This window comes from Fistularia commersonii, chromosome 3, assembly GCF_037954325.1.
Source record: "Fistularia commersonii isolate RoL2024-O1a breed Wild chromosome 3, RoL_Fcom_v1.0, whole genome shotgun sequence".
Classification (NCBI taxonomy): Eukaryota; Metazoa; Chordata; class Actinopteri; order Syngnathiformes; family Fistulariidae; genus Fistularia; species Fistularia commersonii.
This window is the reverse complement of record NC_141286.1, coordinates 9,007,011-9,025,612: the sequence shown is the minus strand read 5'-3', so window position 1 is coordinate 9,025,612 and position 18,602 is coordinate 9,007,011.

The following is an 18,602-nucleotide window of genomic DNA, read 5'->3' as shown; positions in this document are numbered from 1 at the left end:
TTCAGTTCCGACAGGGGGTCCTTTCTGTGTGGAGGCTCTCGTGTTCCCAACATTTCTTCCCCACGCGGTTCCTCCGGGTTCTCCGGGTTCCAGAGCAGGACGAGCAAAGCCGAAGCTGATGGTTGTGTGTCTCAGACGTGTAAATGACTAAATCCCTTCATTTGGGCAGTTGGAGGGCAGCATAAGGGGTTGCATTGTAACTCAGAACATATATACAGATATATAAATAATAGAAATATGATAAAATGAATATATAGTGTAAGGGTTAAATGAAAATAGGGTAAAAATAAAATGAAAATAAAGTGAAAAATAGTGAAGTGACTCCAACATCTATAAATAAACTGTACATCAGTGGAAAGTGATAGTTTTTATAAGAGGTATGAATGGGAAGGTGAATAGTTCCATGTCTCCTTAAATACCGGTTTCCTGCTTTTCCGAGTTACAACATCAGTCATCCAGCGAGATGTTGAGGTTCCTCTCAGCTCCGTCCTTGCATCGAGCAGCGTTCCACCAGAACGCGTTTTCCATTATTGATGCGTCATGCGTGCCACCTTGGACACGTGGCGTGCAGTATGCCTCACACGAGGGTTGTGCAGAAACAGACGAGCAGGTGGCGGAAGCCCAACGGCAGATGCTACGATGCAGGAGCTGCTGCTTCCGGTGTAAAGTAGGTCAGTGGGTCGGAAACACACACGGGAAGGAGCCGTGTACGAATCTGAACGCTCTCTGCTCCGCAGTCTGTTTGTTTCCGTCACATCCTCGCGTCAAGAAATGCTGAGTCACGGAAAGGGAGCACGGTTTCTCAAGGGAATCAGGCCGCGGGAAAATGTCTTGATCGCGTGTGAATGAACGGGTGAACGGTCGTACGTTTCCAGCTGAGGTGTGATCCGTGATTGAGAGGATCAATGGCTGTGTGTCTATATTTGGCCATGTGATTGACAGGTAATTGATCCAGTGTCAACCCCGCCCAATCACAGCTGGGACAGACCCTCCAAAGTCCCTGAGCGCAGGATTAGCAACAGGCATCATGAATGAATGAGCGCGTGAATGAAATGATCGCTGACTCATGAAGCGGAGCTTCCTGTAAAGAACTACAAACAATATGGCAGCTTCCCAGTGCAAAACTACACTTCGCTAACTCCTTGCAGCCCATAATAAGCAGGTTAACTGTTTTCCATGGACAGACAGGCAAACTTCATCTGAAGCGCATTAGCCTCTTGCTAATTATCAACAACCGGGTCCTGCACGCCTTGGCACTAAATTCAGCTAAGTTAAGCTAAGCTAGGCTAAAAGTCAAAGGCTAAAGGCATCTTGCAAAGCGAGGAATGTCCCAAGCGAAAATTGTTTCACCCCCTTTTTGAAAAAAAAAAAAAAAAAAAAAACGAGGGATGCATCCGGAGGAGGGATGAAACATTTATCGGAGGGTGATTTTTCATTACGGCAAGGAGCGCGCCCCCATAAATATTTCATCACCACGGGCACATACACACACACACACACACACACACACTCACACAACCTCTCACACTGCTCTTTTTTTAAATAACCGTAAATCTTCCACCATGAGGGGGGGCAGATTAAGGATTAGGATTGGATTCGGGGCGAGACCGCGGCGCTGTAACGGTTTGACCCCGTGTCTCCTGGTTATCGATTTGATTATTGGTTTGAGCTTCAACGTAAAAGTCGCCATCGTCTTGGACTGTGTCGCCACGGTGATTCACGTGACCCCCCCCCCCCCCCACCCGCACGTTCTCAGCTGTCACACCTCTTCAGAGTCCGCCGTGCCGGTTTTAGTCCCCGCCATCAAATATTCATGGAGGGTGGAGGCGGGGCTTTACGTCCCTCCAGTCACGTGCTCCTTAAAACCCCTCGCCCTCTGTAAAGAGCGAAGATGCGAGGCATTTGTTACCGTGGCAACCGCTGCCATGAAATATGATGATAAAGATTCAATGGGGGGGGGGAGAAAAAATGATGAGTCGGGAAATCGGCCTTAATTTGCCGGAGAGAAAAAGCTGCCGGGTGTAAAACAGGAAGCAATGAGCCGAAACACGGGGGGGGGGGGGGGGCTCCGCCCACCGGGGCCCACGCCGGAAGCTGATTGGCTCGGCTTCGACCCGGGTGAGCCGGCGTGAGAAAACTACACTTAAGTAAAGCTCGTGTGTTTCCTGAGGCGTGGTGGCGAGGACTTCCACATCCCTCCAGGGGTTGTGAGTGAGTGGGGGAGGAGGAAGAGGAGGAGAGAGATGAGGGGAAGATTTCCCTCCGCTCTTCATCCTCCCGTCATCTTCCTCCGCCTGGACTCATGGGGGGGTTAGGGGGGGTAAAAGCGAACATGAGTGGGAGTGACGGAGCCAGGAAAGATGTTGGGGTTAAACACACGTGTAATGGAGAGGCAAAGATGTGTGTGTGTGTGTGTGTGTGTGTGTGTGTGCGTGCGTTTGAATATTTGATCATGCAGTTAGAGTGGATGGGTGGAAGGTGGAGGTCCCAGAAGTCCTTGAGATGAGCGGGGCTGTAAAAATATTTATCTTGAATACGTGGCAGCGGGAGCAGGGGAGAAACACCCTTCCTTCATTTTTTTTTTTGCATTTTCTTATTTTCCTTCCTTCCTTCTTCATTAACATCATTCATTTCTTCTTTTTTTCCTACCTACCATCCATCCTTCTTTCCTGTCTTCCTTCTACTATCTCCCTTCCTTCCTTCCTTCCTTCCTTCCTTCCCACCTTCTTTCTTGTCTCCCTTCCTCTCTCTCTCCATCTTCCTCCTCCCTCCTTCCACCTTTCCTCCCTCCCTCCTTCCTTCCTCCCCTCTCTCCTTCCATCCTTGTTTCCTTCCTTCCTGTGTCTGAGGGTGAAGTGTGCACAGGAGGATGAAGGGATGTTTCTGTTCTGTGCCTCTGAGGTGCGGAACGGGGTGGATGAAGCGGGGAAAGTAGTCGTTTTTCGTATTTGGACGAGTCCGGTTCGGCAGCCGCAGGCCGTACGAGGACACGGGCGACGAAGAGCGAAGCCCCTCCTCTTCCTCACCTCCAGAAACGGGTCTCATTCTTTGTTTACATTCCCGAAGCGCAGCTGACGGCAACAGGGTGAAGGAGGCAAGAAGGGCGGAGTGGATAAGGATCACCTGAGTGCGTCAGGTGGCACCGGGAGCCCGTATCCGCGGAAACCGCCGTCTAGGCGAGACGGCGGTGGCGAGCGGAAGCCACATCACCAAGCCAGCATGCCGCAGAGCCAGCTGGCGGACGTGCACGCTCACCGCCAATCTGGATACACTTGCCGCCATCGGCAATGGAGGACGCTCATCTGTTTGAGCAGAATAGAACCGCTAACTGAGGAATGCGATAGCATAGCTGCTAACCGCTGCTTTGCTAACGGCTGGGTTCTCCTTGTGTTCTCTCCACGTTCTCTCGCCCGGGTTCTCTCCATGTTCTCCGTCTTCCCCCCACAGTCCAATTTGGACGAGTATGAATGGTGGATGTGGACCCTATGATTGACAGGTGACCCCTCCGGTTAAACCCCGCCCCCTCGGTTGAACCCCGCCCCCTCCCCTAGCACCCCAGGCGTCAGTTAGCTCAAAAAAAAAGAAGGATCCTCATGACAATGCAGGAAAAGTGAAGATCCAACTCAATTATTTTTTAACTCGTCTACACTTGCATTTCACTCTCCACACAAACACACACACACACACACACACACACACACACACATCCAATTTCCTTCTCAGGGAAGGCAAATCCAGCACGTCCTCAGCAGCTCTAACTGTAAACCTTCGCCTGATGCCATCTAAGCCCGCCGAGGTCTTTCCCCCAAACACCCAACCCCCTCCCCCTTGATGAAAACATCAACCCTCTCCCCTCCCGTTGGTGTTTTTGGTTTATCCCGAGTGGTGAGTGGCTTCGCCCCCAACTGACATCAAACGGCTGGCGAAGGGTTCGCTGACCGGCTGGCGCAGATGGTCACAATCAAACGCCACATTCTAATGAGAGGCAGGTAGGACATTAGCAGTCTGTGTGTGTGTGTGTGTGTGTGTGGGTAGGTGGGGGGGGGGGGGGGGGCAGCATTCTCCCACAGCACACATGCACACACACATATATACACACACAGAGTGATCCCATTGCTCAGTCAAGCACCATGTCGGAGTTAAAACAGCATAAGACAGGCTCATATCTCTGTTACGGCGCAAGAGGAGCGAGGATTCTGTCCCCATGGGGAGGGAGGGGGAGGAGGTGAAGGGGGGGGGGGGCGGGGGTTAATGGGTTCATGCACCCCCCCAGTCCACGGCGGGTGACTGCTGCCACCTAGTGGGTTTCCAAGGTGAGGACCCAACCATGCAGCGTGGAGTGGGGTGATCTAAAACGGTGCATTTTGTCTCAGGAGACTTCCAGACACCACCTTCTGCAGAGATTCTGGTGTTTTTTTCAAGCAGACTCACGTAACCTGTGATCCAGGTCACATCTCTATATCTCCATGTCGTGTTGATAAGGAGGAGGTGTCTCTGCAGGTCGGCCTTTGTTTTTCTTTCTGGGATTTTTGAAACCTTAGAGAAAAGTGGGTAGTTTTGGGGAAGAAGGGATGGTGAAGCCCAGGAGGGTAGTGGTGGTGATGGTGGGGCATCACTGAGAGACAAATAACCCATGAGGTTCACGAATCAGAGGAGATGAATCATAGCGCATCCATGATGGGATTACCACTTGGTATTTTGGGGTTTGGATATTGTTGTTGTTTTGAAAAACATCCGAAAAACCCCAGTTGCCGTGGGGAGCGGCTGTCAAAAACAAAAAAAGAGAGTCCAACCAGTCGGACGCGGGAAGGGGAACTTTTTCCGAATGAATATTTCATGAATTTTCCCGCGGCCTTTCAGCACCAGCGAAGGAGAAAGAAAGGGGAACGAGAGGGGAATCCGATCAATACTTTGAAATTTAAATGTTTTATAGAGGAATTCATCTGGGCTGAGCGTCTCCGTCCACCTCCTGCTTACCTTTCCTCCTCTACTTGGAATCGTCGAGCGTTTCCCACCCGAAGCGCCACTAGAAGGCAGCATTTCACCAAAAAATACAGGGTGTCCCTGAAATGTGGTCCTCAGGCAGCGTTTCTCCGCAACCGGTTCTGCACCAAATGGTGTTAATCTGAGAGGAATGTTGACTTCAATCCCTCCGCGGTCTCAGTTCGTTTCGTGCTAATGGTTCGCGACCCCATTCGCGACCACGTGGCAAATCGAAGATAATAAAATACGAGCGGGTGAGCGGAGTGGAAGGGAAGGGAATGGAGGGCCCTCAGTTTGGAGAAGACTAAGAGATTAGAAGATTCGCCCGGGGGGTCTTTGCACAGCAGTGATGGATTAGGGAAGAAATGATTTGGATGATGGGAATCAAGCAGTAGATCCGATCTTTTCGCTCAAAGCGTTGCTGTCGAGGTTACCCCTTTTTTTTTTAAGGGATCATAAAATTCATGTGTATTCATTCATTCATTGGTTTTGGGAGGGAGGCGGGGTTCAACTTGGAACAGTCACCTAGAGACATCCAGCCATTCATCCTCACACACACACACACACACCTTGAGAGCATGGAGACTCGACCTGCTGCAATTCAACCAGGGGAAGCACTAGCCACTATATGTCTATATTTTTTTTATTTTTCATCTCAGTTTTTTGATTCACCGCTTTACAGCTAAATTTACCCACTGCACATTAAATACATTTTTATTAATTTGTGTTTATTTAATGGATATGCACACACACGCACACACAGGTGAAGTGGTTTGGCCTGCATTGTTTGCAGCGTTCGGCCAGCAGAGAGCAGCCTTCAGCAGCCGATGTCTTTTTAGAGCAAACCAGGAAAAAAAAAAGGTTTGTTTTTGGTTGTTTGGGTTTTTTTTTTTTTTTTGAAGCACAGAACAGTGGCTTGTGGGTAATGCTGCATTTGAGGTCTTTCTGTAAAACTCTCCGCTCCGGAGATGGAGGAACAACAATGATTTGGTTATTAGAAAGACGGATCGGAGACTAATCGATCGGAGGAAGTGGCAGCGAGGAGTTCAGGGCTGGAGAGGTGTGTGCAGGTTGTTCGAGAGGTTTGGGTAGGTGTGTGAACCCAAACCTCTCTAACAACCTGTATGTCCGCCTGCCTGTTCGCATATCATCTGTCTGTCTGAGCATATGATGTCTGTCTGTCTGAGTTTCTTATTCTGCCGGACCGTCCGTTTGTCTGTCTCTCCATCCATTTGTCTCTGTCCGTCTTTTCCTCTGTCTGTCTGATTGAGTGTCTTCCTCTGTCTATCTGTATGCTACAATATGCCATACTGTTATATTTTACTATACTAGCCCTGTAGTATACTATATTATATTTTCTGTATTATATTCTACTGTACTATATTATATTTCACCATACTATACTTTATGATATTTTTTCTATACTAGACCTACACGAGTCTATTTTATATTTCACTAGACTAAATTCTATTCTACTATACTAGCCCTTTAATATATTAAATTTCATTATACTATACTATATTATATTGTACCATACTAGGCCTACTATACTTTTTTTATACTTTTTCACTATAATACACTATATTATATTGTGCCATGCTATGGTAAACGATATCTTACTGTTTATTTTATTATTCCTTTTAAATCTGTATTTTGTGTATATGTATGTCTGTGCAGGGTCCTCGAGTGTCTATGAAAGCACCTTATATAAAATGTATTATTATTATTATTACTATATTTTCCTTTACTGCACTATACTTTACTCAAGAGTCTCAGAGTTCTTTCTTAGCGGAACCGTCTCCCCTGAAAGTCATTTTCCCCGATCGGGACCTTGAAAAGCTTAACACTCCCACGGGCCCCGAAGGCCCCACGAGACGGAGGTTCTTTTCCAGGCAGGGGAGCAGACGAGCTACCGGGTAACATTGGCATCTGGTTGTCGAAAAAAAAAATGGGATTAAAATCCGCGGCTTCACACCTGTTGACTTAATCCATATTTTTATTTTAATGCATTAATTGGCTTCCCCGGCCTTTTCCCCGCCGTTCCCTGCCGGCCCCTTGGTGCCGGAGTTGCTCCAGTTCCGTCAGAGGTCTTGTCTGTTGGTAGTTACGGGCCCCCCTGCTCTGCCGTCAGCCGGCCTGGATTTATTAGACGTGTAACACCGATAACTGGATCCAGCACCGGGGGGGGGGGGGGTATGATAGACGTGTCTCTGGGCAGTCCTCTGGTGGGCTACGATTAGCCGTTAGCGGCAACGCAGTCCAGACAGGTGCGAAAATATGGTAAAAGTCAGATTTCTGAGCACCGGCATATGTGTGTTAAAGGTGAATTACATTTCCCATGTGTGTGTTTTAGCTGACCCCCCCCTCCCACACACACACACACACACATACACACACACACGCCATGCCTAAAAATAGTGCCGCAATATCACAGCAGTCATTCTGTTTTGTTTTCTTTTTATTTTAACCCTCGTAAGTGACTCCGCAAACCCGCCGCTGAACTCGATAGCGATCGGTGCGTAAACGCACTGGGGTTTTTCTTTCCTTTCTTTTCCCCCCCACCCACCCACCCACCCACCTCCTCTGCCCATCTATTTTGCGGCCCGTAAACTGGAATCATATGGGTTCACCGCGGGTTGAAATCAGTCACAGTCCGTCTCAGTTAAGTGGAGCAGACAGGGATGATGGGCTTTAGGAAACCATTCATTGCACCCAACATACACTTTGCAGGCCCCATTGAAGCGCTGACCTCCTCAAACGATCGGGGGAGGGCAGGGGGTCGTGTGTGTGTGGGGGGGGGGGCAGGGTATCTGCGGCGGTTAGCTTGCCGTTCGCCCGACAACTCTCCGAATCCATTTTTATCTCGTACGTAAAGCTACGCTAGCTTCCTTTAGCTTCTCCTTTAGCACATTCCCCAGCGGCTCTCTCGAGCTCCTGAATGCGCCATGGTTAACATGGAGAATGAGGAATCGGCGTGTAAGTGTGCACGTGCGTGTGCGTACGTGGGTGTGTTAACGTAAACTGTTGCATCAGCGTGTTCATGCATCTTTGTACTTTCCACCCAAACTTCTCCATTTTTTTTATTTGCAGTGCACATAAAAGCCTTTTTGTTCCCATTCTGCCTCTGTGTGTATGTATGTATGTGTGTGTGTGTGTGTGTGTGTGTGTGTGTGTGTGTGTGTGTGTGTTCTCCATCCCTGCCAGTGCCGAGCCAAGGGCCCATCTGGCTCCTATGAGGGCCGCTTCTTCACGGTGCCTAAGTTTGATTCATGATCACTGGACAGCCTCAGCTGCTCTCCCACTTCCAGCCCTCTCTCCATCGCATACCTCTCGGAGCAGCGCTCTCCGCATACCTCCCGGCTCCCGCGTCTCCTGCGGCGTCCAATCCCGGCCCTTGTTTTCCCCTGTAGGTAGAGAGCCTTCCTTTACGACCGTCCGGGCCCGAGGCTCGTCTTGCTCGCGCTCGGAGAGACCTCCTCTGCTAAAGCCCCCTTTGTCTCGCTCCACCCCTTATCTCAGTCCCAGGGATTACCAATCCCATCTCGGAGGTCCTCCGCGGGGATTCCAACAGAAGTCCACTCGCAGGAAGAGCAGCCTCGACTTGTATCGCGCTTTCACACCTTCACCCATTCACCCACTGATGGTGGTGGAGACGCCATTCAAGATGCTGAGCAGACCATCTGGAGCAACTTGGCAGTTCAGTATCTTGACCACTTTGGGTTTGGTGTTTTCTGGGGTCCAAACTTTACAAACTTTTCTATCGCAAAGTCGTGACCTGAGATGTCGTGACCACACATTCAAATGTTTCCCACTCACTGTATCCGCCTTTGTCGGAACAAACCACAGAAATCTGGTCAAACATCAGCGCTGGAGACTCGCTGCCAGTAAGTACATCAAAACTGAGCCCCAAAACCTGACTAGATGTACTTCCTTGTCACGCCCTATTCTGCATTTATTCCCCAAATACTCGCTCGTCTGTTCATGATGTTACAGTCGCCGCTTTCCGACAGTAAAGTTCTGAGAACACAGTTCGAAGAGGCGTCCAGCTCGAATCCCGTTCAAGGAACTACCCTCCTCCTCCTCCTCCTTCTCCTCCAGGGAACCTTTTAGTTCTGCATTCCCACAGACAGTAAGGGACCGGTAGGGGCCGGTGTGACGCAAGGGTCTGCAACAAGCACCTTAAGCGCTACACTCAAAAACCAAAAACAAACCACCAAGAAGAGGAAGATGACACGGACGACATGGAGGTGGAAGCTGTGTTTATGTTCTGCATGGCGGGAATAATAATCACGGACTATCAGATGGGTTGGGGTGTTTTTATCTTCTCCCCCGTGTGAAGAACCCCGCAGTTAGCTAACTCCGGACTTATTTTGTAGATGTTCCTCTGCGAGCCCTGGAAACCGCTCTGTGTCGTAGCAGGCCGGAGGAGGTCGGACCTCTTCGTTGCTCCATTTCTTTCTGTCCATTTTGTAGCAAGAAAACTGCTGACCAGACGGCATTTAAAAAAAAAAAAAAAAAGAGTTCCTCCAATCTCTGAGCACCATTGTCACATTAGTTCCCATGGAACTGTAAAAAGACCCTGCATCAGAGACGGAACAACCGAGGTTGTAGGACCTGAGGTTCATGTTCCTGGTTCCTCTGTTTCAAGCGCTTGGAGGAACGGCATAGTTTCTGAAAATATTCTAGGAACTGCAAAAAGTTCCCTCAGGACAATTGTTGCTGGGATGTTTATTCCCCTGGAACGATAAATCGTGGCCAATCTCTGATAGGTGACAACTAGGAATCGGTTGTCCTCTTTTTTTTCTCTTCCTTATTCAGGTCGTTGGCCCACGTCAAGATCATTTTTTGTTGGCCGAGCTCATGACTGACATGTCACTCGATGGCTTTACACATTGTACTTCAGAGAAAAGCTAACTTTTCCCACAGCGCCTCGCACAATCGATCTTCGGCGCCCGACTTTCATCTCCTCATCTCTCGGCTACTGTACTTCCACGCTCCTCCTTCTCCTCCGCCTGCAGTCTCTTCCAACAAAAGAGCCAGTATCTCCCACCCGCTGGTTCTCTCTGTAAGTGAATCACAAACGAAGTTAGGGTTCTTTTTTTAAAACGCAGATGAAGCGAGACTCTGTCTTAGGCTCCGTCTTCCCTTCCGATCAGCAACTTGGCCAAAATAGAACTACAGAATTACTCCTGTCGCACCGCTGTAACTTGTTTGCGTCGCCCTTTGGAGTTTCCCACCACCCGTTTACTGAATGCCACTGATGCGTCGACTCCCAGAGATTGTTCCCCCGCAGAAGGCCGAATGCATAAAGCTGAGGCTCGGAGTTTACATCAGTGACTACAAATGTGGATGACGTGCGAACGCACATATGCGCGCGCCCTATAAGTGCAGGAGCCGCCTTAGCAAAGGGAAAAAGTAGATCCACATGAGCGCGGGTTGGCCGACAGATGTCTCTCCACCGGGCCAGATGACTGTCAGGAGAGATTATACCGAGAGGAGCCGCTGTCAGGACGTCTGTTTCGCCTTGTGATGTTTTCCCTCGCTTTCCTGTTTGTGCTCGCAATCAGGCCTCCACCGCGCCCGGCTGGCAGCCTCTAAATCGTTTCTGGCATGTTATTGTGTCACGATATTAACATCGGCGCTCAGGTGACGGCGGGGAGGAGCGAGGTCGCCGTCCGTGGCCGCTTCCGAGGATTCCTGCTGTCGTTGCTCTCTCACAGCGGCGGCAACTCACTTGGTACCCTCCAATCGGAAGGTTGTTTTCCTTTGAGCAGATACCGAACCGACTGTTGCACGCCGGTGAATGGGTGAATACTACCTGGCAAATTTGAAACCGCGAGGCGCCAAAGCACAAATAAATGGAGACTAATCATCTGGTGCCGGCATGGTGTGGTCCTCCCGTCCCTTCGTCCAGCTTCAATAATCCAAGCATTACTACCTTACTTCAAAATCTCACTATGATGCCGCGCTTTATTGCGTCACAATACCGGAGTTCCATGGAGTTACGGTTCCTGGAGAAGGGAACCCAAAAGTTTTGAACCCAAAAATTGGTGAATAAGGACGAGCTGAGAGGGAATGACCTCAGGACACATCAAGAATGCTAGTTGTGAAACAGATTCCTGGAGATGGTGTCACAGGACGCCAGAGGATCCTCGGGGGGGGAGGAGGCTCTTCGGAGTAGCTCAGTCTTGTTTTTTTGCAATCCTCGCCGGGCTCCGTACCGCCCCTCTTCGTGTGGTCTGCGACAATGCCTGCCCATCTTCTCCCTCCTTCGCAAGGAAAAAACCATGCAAATTTGGTAACAACCATCAAAACAACCCTGGATGCGCCGCGGGTCCGTCGTCGCCCGTCATGTGATTCCATCGCAATATGAATTACGTCATATGCCCATTCTGTGGGGGTTTCTTCTGCTCCACCGCCGTAAGGGCTTTAGAAAGTCGCCTCGATCATGCTCTAGGGGACTTTGTTTGCATGTGGGGGTTCTAAAGTCATCTGGTCATGGGGTTGATCGTCGTCAGATCTCTATTTTGACCCCGACCGGTCAAGGCAGAAGGTTGCCCGAGTTGAGCTGGGATCTGTCCAAGGTTCCTGCTTGGTGTTTCCAGCCACTGTCGCTTATGCTTATTCATGGGAGCAGGAATGTTGGGCTTCTGTAAATCCTTTAGAGGAGTGTGGACCAGACCTGCACTTCAGGAAAGTATCATCTCACAACTGGTGATGGTTGGGATGTGGCACCACATTAATAAAATCTGACTTGATGAAGGTTCCTTCAGTCTTTACCTTCTGGTGTTGAGAGTTGGCTATCATTCCAAGTTGAGGTGGCTCGGTATGCTAATGATTGAGTTGTTTTGGAGAAACTAGGTCTAATGGGATTTTTATGCAAATGCAGCAATGTTCTGTGAACAAAGGTATGACTTCCAGGACACTCACCTGAGTTACAATCTGAGCAGATAATTGTACGGCTAATGCTTATGCTAACATAACAGGTTCGGGTATGTACCTGGAGAGCTGAAAGCCCAGTTGCCAGAAGAGCAATCCTGGACTTCGCTTTCTTGCTGTTTTTTTTAGTAATAATAATAATGTATGATAATTTATACTTTATTAATCCCTCATGGGGAAATTCCTTCTCTGCATTTACCCCGCTATGGATGAACCATGAGCAGTTGGCTGCTGTCCGTCAGCACCAGGGGAACAGTTAGGGGTTCAGTATCTTGCTCAACAACACTTCGACAGGCTAGGAGGAGCTGGGAAACAAACCGGGAATGTTCAGTTCCAAGGACAATCGCTATGCCTCCTGCAAAAAACACCCATATGTCATTCATAAAAATCCATCCATTTCATACCCAAAGTAGCATAGTTAGCGCTAGCTCATTATCATTTGACCTGCTAACACTACCCGTTACAGAGACCCCAATTATAACTTGTATCGCATGCTTATCGATTTTCCTTTTCATCATTTCCTGGTCCGTGTCTCTTTGTCCACCCCATTCCAGTCAGTCTTGAAACTAATTCCCCATAAAAAACGAGGCCGGCAAACATCAGGACCTACGATGCCTCCGCGCCCTCTGCCGTTCAAAGCGCCGCTACTCGAAGTGATCTGATAACGTGTCCCGTAACGACATTATTATTACGATGCTGTCGCGCATACCGCTATTGTCCTCTCGTTATTTCTAATGCAATAACTGAATCTAATTTAATCCTTGACAGACTCTCTTTATTGCCGCCGTCGCCACGTCTGCCCCCCCTCCCCCTCCCCCCTGCCACTCCGGTACCTCTGATACTTCAAGAGGAATTACGAGTTCCCACTCACGTGCCTTGGCAGGTGAGCCGGAGGTACCGCACCTTCTCCGCCACGGCCGGAGTGACAGCTCGGTCGCGCAGGTGGCCGGAGAACCCAGTGGCAGCCATGAATGACGCTCTTGTCATGCTCGCACATGAACACGTGAATACTTTTGGAGTATTCATGGTGTTTCTTCCACTGGGCCCAACAAAGACCAATCCAGTAAACATTTCTTTTCTTTTTTTTTTTTTAACTTTTAACCTCCCCGCTGCCGATGAGAGAAACCCTGTCTTTCTGCTCCGCAACAATATTTCTCATTGTGCCTCTTTTAGTTCGTCGTCAAATAAATCAGGCTGCGGCTCGACGGCGGATAAATCAGAATCAGAGGATTGTGATCTCCTCTGGAGGCCACGGGGGGAGGCGAGGCAACAGCTGAAGCGCAGCAGGAAAACACTGAGCGGCTTGTCGGATGGAGCTGCCGTGAACGTGGCCAGGGATTGAGAATGTTGTGCACGCACGCACACACGCACACACACAAATACACACAAACACACACACCATCCATCGCCGACTGCTCCTGCCACCTCATCCTCCTGTTTTTCACGTCCCAGCATCCCACCTCCCAACCCCAAAGCATGTGTCGGCGCCCGGGTCCCGGGAATCGTGGTGACGGAGTGTGTGAATACCAGGCGGGGTCAAAGGTTAAACGTACGAGGGGTCGGAAGGTGGGGGGGGTGGAGGAGAGACCCCCGAAACGCTTCTTCCGAGGGTGGCTGTACCTCCAGAGGAGGAACCCATTCTTGGTTGACACGATTACGCAGATTGCAACCGCAGAAGGTCAGATTTATATCGAGGAAGTAAACGTGTTGTGATAGCCTCTGTCTTTAGCTGGTGTATCAGTTTGTTGTAGATTTTGCTGCTGTACACACACACAGATGTGCGCACACACACACACACACACACACACATGCGGACAGACAATGAGAACATTTAGGGTTCACACACATTCGACACGGCGAGAATGACAGAAGCAGCTGCCGGCGTGATCTCGGGGTCGCGTCGGAGCAAAATACTGAGGAGAAAATGAATTCTTTTAACCCCGGAGGGGGGTAGGGGGGGTCTGTTATCACATGGTTGCTCCTTCTGCATGTGTGTGTGTGTGTGTGTGTGTGTGTGTGTGTGTCCATAGAAGGCAGTGGTTTTGAATGTGTGCAGATGATCTGCTTTGGGATTTTCAAATGTTACAACAGGAGTGGCTCTAATGGCGATAAAGCAGGCATTACAGGGACAGTGGATGCATCACGGGCGCCAACGCCACGTCGTGCCCATCGTCAGCTCTGAGGAGTGTTAAAGCAGCACAGTTGAATTAGCTGGTTTAGCAAAACACATCTCTGGCTCTGTCTTATTCTGCATATATAGAGGGGTTTGCGTAGGGACAACAAAGATGGCGGCAAGCTTCACTTTGTTGTCCATTTGTCGCTAGTCGACGAGCGGGAAAAGGGGAGGGCGCATGAATGAAATCGACACGCTCATGATGTGGCCAACGGGCCCTGACGGGCCGATGTCCAACTTGGCATGCCGTTGTCGTAATTCGCGAAGTCATGTCATGGTACTACGCTTTCCAGAGAGTCACGCTTTTCCGCACCAGGCGCCACCGGTGGCCCCCGGTTTGGTCCAACGGTGTTCGCTTCAAAAACTGGGAATGCGTCCGCAGGATTCGAGCTGTCCCTGAATGCACCGCCGGCCGGATCTCCTGCGGGAGCGTGAAGGAACAGCTCGTTCATCATCTCCAACCCGGGCCTGGCGGGCGAGGTCCTCCAACGGGCCCGTCTCCAGGAAGGGGAGACCCTCGCGGCCAGAATGATGGCACAGATGAAAGTGGAGCTTCTGGAGGAGGAGAGGGTGGAAGCCACTTCAGATGAGCTCGGTATTAAAGAGCAAGCAGAGACATCGGCAGGGCAGGAGGCTGCAGGGGTGAAGATGTGGAGGTTCCTCCTTTGGCAGCGAGGAGGACCGATAGGATCGGGAACGAGTGCGTCATGTTAGATGTTTTGGGGATAAAGTCAGACTGAGAAGGTTTGTTTGCAGAGAAGAGATGGTGAAGATCTGGGTGGAAGGATGCTGAGGTTAGAACGAGAGGAGGACCACTGAGGGAAGGAGAGGACGGCTTCTCTCCTTGCGTCAAAAGCTGCAAATCGATTGGCCGACGGCGCCGGAGCCTGTGCGCGAGGGCCAAAGTGGCACCGGAGCAACAACGACCTCAAAAAGGAATAAAAGCCGCGATTATGAAGGTTATCAGGTTCTTCTCGAAGTCCACCAAGTGGTCGTGGAGCGGAGCTTCTCGCGTGTCCTGCGTTCCACCGAGGATTCTGCTTGTGATCTGTTTTGACGTAAAAGCCCCGAGACGAGATAAGAATCTGCAAGCTTTCTGGCGAGTTGCCGCTTTGTTTTTATCTGACTCATTAACGAAAACACACAAACACACACATACTCACACTGCAGACCGTTGGGCAATTCCATTCAAAAACAGTCTATTGAGCATACAATTACATTCTTTGACAGTTTAACCCAACTAATCTTATTTAACCCCTTTGGTGCTCTGGAGAACCCCAAGGGAACACACACACACACACACACACACACACACACACACACCATCAGCACGCCACCATGACCTAGATCGGAAGAAAATGAATGGACGCGCTTTTACTTTTGTTTTTTTGCTAGGACAGAGGAATATTTCTTTCCCCAAGTTTTCCAACGCTGATCCGCCCTGTCGAGCGAGCGTCATTTTTTGCCAATGCGTCGCCACCGGGCGTCTGCGCGTCACACTCCAAATCGTTTTGATATTTGTTTATGACGCTCTCGGGCGCAAACAATCGCCTTTTCACCGCAAAAGGGTGGCGAAAGGTCATTAATAAAAGTAATGCGGTGGGATTTGGGGGCAGTGATTAGTCTTCATCTTCGATGGGGCAGGGCTGGTTAGGAAAGCAAACAGTGTGTGTGTGTGTGTATATGTGTGTGTGTGTGTGTGTGTGTGTGTGTGTGTGTGTGTGTGTGTGTGTGCATGTATATGTGTGTGTGTGATAAAACATGTATGCTCCGAGCAGACAGGTACACGGGAGTCGCATCCGCATGCCGGAGGCTGCGTTTCCATGCGCTGGTGGTGATTAAGGCATCACCGCTTGTACTTTTCCAGAGCGTCTTGTGGTGTGTGTGTGTGTGTGTGTGTGTGTGTGTGTGTGTGTGTGTGTGTGTGTGTGTCCTCAGCCATGGCTAAATCATTCAGACTTAGCAAACACAGCTGACAAGACTGAGTGATCCGTGGCGTTGTTATTGACTCAGACTGTATTTATAGAGTATGTAACACACACACACACACACACACACACACTTAGCCACACACACTTAACCTTCCAAGGCCCCATCTAGCAGACACAATTAATCAGAAGAGTGTTATAATTAGGGTTAATTCCCCCCGGCAACGTGAACACACACACTCATACACACACACACACACACACACATGCAAACACAGACCCATACGCATAGAAACAACATTATATGTAATGTATGAATGCTTTTGGTGCAGTTGTACACACAGAGGGGGCCCTGTAGGGGGGTCGGGGTCCGGGCCCGAGGTGGGGGGGGGGGTGTTTTGGTGGCGCTGGGTCTGCTGTTTGTCCAAAATGCTCTAAGGCTTGTTCTCCTCATCTGAGCGGCCGCCAAAACAAAAGTCATTTTGTTGCAGTGGTGGTGGCGGGGGCGGTGGGGGGGGGGCAGAGGGGGTATTAATACACACCAATGCAGATGCCTGAGAATTTACAGCCGCCTTTAAGAAAGGCCGTTGTGTTCGGCGTCCAATCGAATGTCTGGTGATCCCCGTTTGGCCGCCGACTATTTTGGTTGGGGGGGTTCACATGAGCTGCCTTCAAAGTACACATTTGTTTCGGAGCGCGTCTGGCGTTTGACGCCGGCGACCGAAAAATAAACACAAAAGGGACCCCATTAAGCCACCGGGTAGGAGGGGACAAAAGAAAACAGCGGGGTAATTTTGGGGGATTTTTTTTTTTTTTATTTCATTATAAATAGTAGTAATAATGCGCTTATACACGTGACGTTATGTCATATCGCTTTGTCAGATAATACAAAAAAAATTATAATAATAATAATATATCAAAGGGCTAAAAGAGCTGGTTCATTCTAACATAAACAGATGTACAAAAAAAAAAAAAAAAAAAAAAAACACAGAGTGCTGGCATGGAGGGTTTTTCGACGCTGCGGCGCCGTGGAATGGTTGACGGGGACGCCGTCGGTACACTCGCCGCAATAAATATATCTGGAATGCATTGCGGGCCGGATCGGGGAGCCTCCCGTCCATTTCCTGTGTGATCCTGACATTCTTGGGGAGCTCGCCAAACGGAGCGGTACTGCCCGGGTCCAGGGGGGTCAGTGTCGCGCCGTATGCTCGACAAGCAAAAGGAACATAGAAGTAGAAGACAACATGGCGTCGGTATAAGCAGAGAGAAGAATTATCCCTGGTTGGTACGGCGGCTCGTTGTTTATCGCTTTCTTCACAGCAAGAAGGTGCGTGTTGGATTCCGACACTCAGAGGGGCTTTCTGTGTGGAGTCTCCACATTCACCCGGTGTCTCCGCGAGGTTCCTTCAAGTTCTCCGGGTTCCTCCCAGAGTCCAAATCCATCCAGCAGGTTCACCGGAGATCCTAAATTAGCTGTACACGTGAATGAGCGAATGCTTGCATGCGTCTCGATGTAAATGAATGAGACGTCGGGATATGAAGGGTTGTTTGTCTCTATGTGATGTGTGAATGATCGGGTGAATGTTTTCATGTTCTTACATAAGTACATGAATGAAAGGTTGAATAGTTATACATCATTGTACATGTGTTCAACCGGGATCAGTCTAAGGTGAACCCTAACTCGCCCAATGACCAACGGGATAGGCTCCGACCCCCTTTTTGCCCCGAGGTGTAGATAATGAATGAGCAAATTAATCATTTTCTGTCCACATGAATCTACTTCGCTGGCACTTTCTTAGGGTACACAAACGGAACTCGGAAGTGATCTCTGCACCGCCCTATGGTCGACATATAGCACAGCAGCCACGGTGACGTCGGAAACGGCCGCACCTGTTTACGTACGTGACCTGAGCAAGAATGCGCCTTCACACAGAGGCAAAACAAAATCAAGGCGAAAAGAAAAGGTCCCATCAAGACAAAGAAGAAAAAAAAATAGGGTACAACTTTGGCTCCGGTGTCTGTTCAATGGCCCCGGAGGTCCTCCGAGGCTCGCGGTTGGTCTTCATCTAAGGAAACTTTAGGGGGCGAGATTTTTCCTTTGGGCATTTTAACACCCATCCATGGATAGATGGATAGATGGCGGTGTAACAGCAAGGTTGAGATACGTGATATTGCACTTCTTGGGAAAAATGGCTCTCTTCAAACTCAAGTGTCTCGCAGTCGTGACTCGTGACCCTGATCGATCATGCCTATCACCCTTCCACCCTCCTCCTCCTACTCCTTCTTCTTCTTCTTAGAGCCATCTCTCCGCCGCCCTCTCTCCTGGTATCTCATCTGTCACTTAAAGTCAACCCCCACCCTGTGACCTCCTTTGCGTCCTCTCCGCCGCCACAAAAGGGCCAGGATCCCCCCTGCCTCGCCGCTCTGAAAAACTTCAATGAGACCTCTGGGAGGAGGAGGAGGAGGAGGAGGAGGAAAAGGGTGCAGAGAGGCTCCAGTGAACCCTCTTTGAGGCACGTCTGCAGAGAACATCAGCGTTTCTGAAACATTTGTCCGTGTTTGCCTTCGTTGAATCTCAA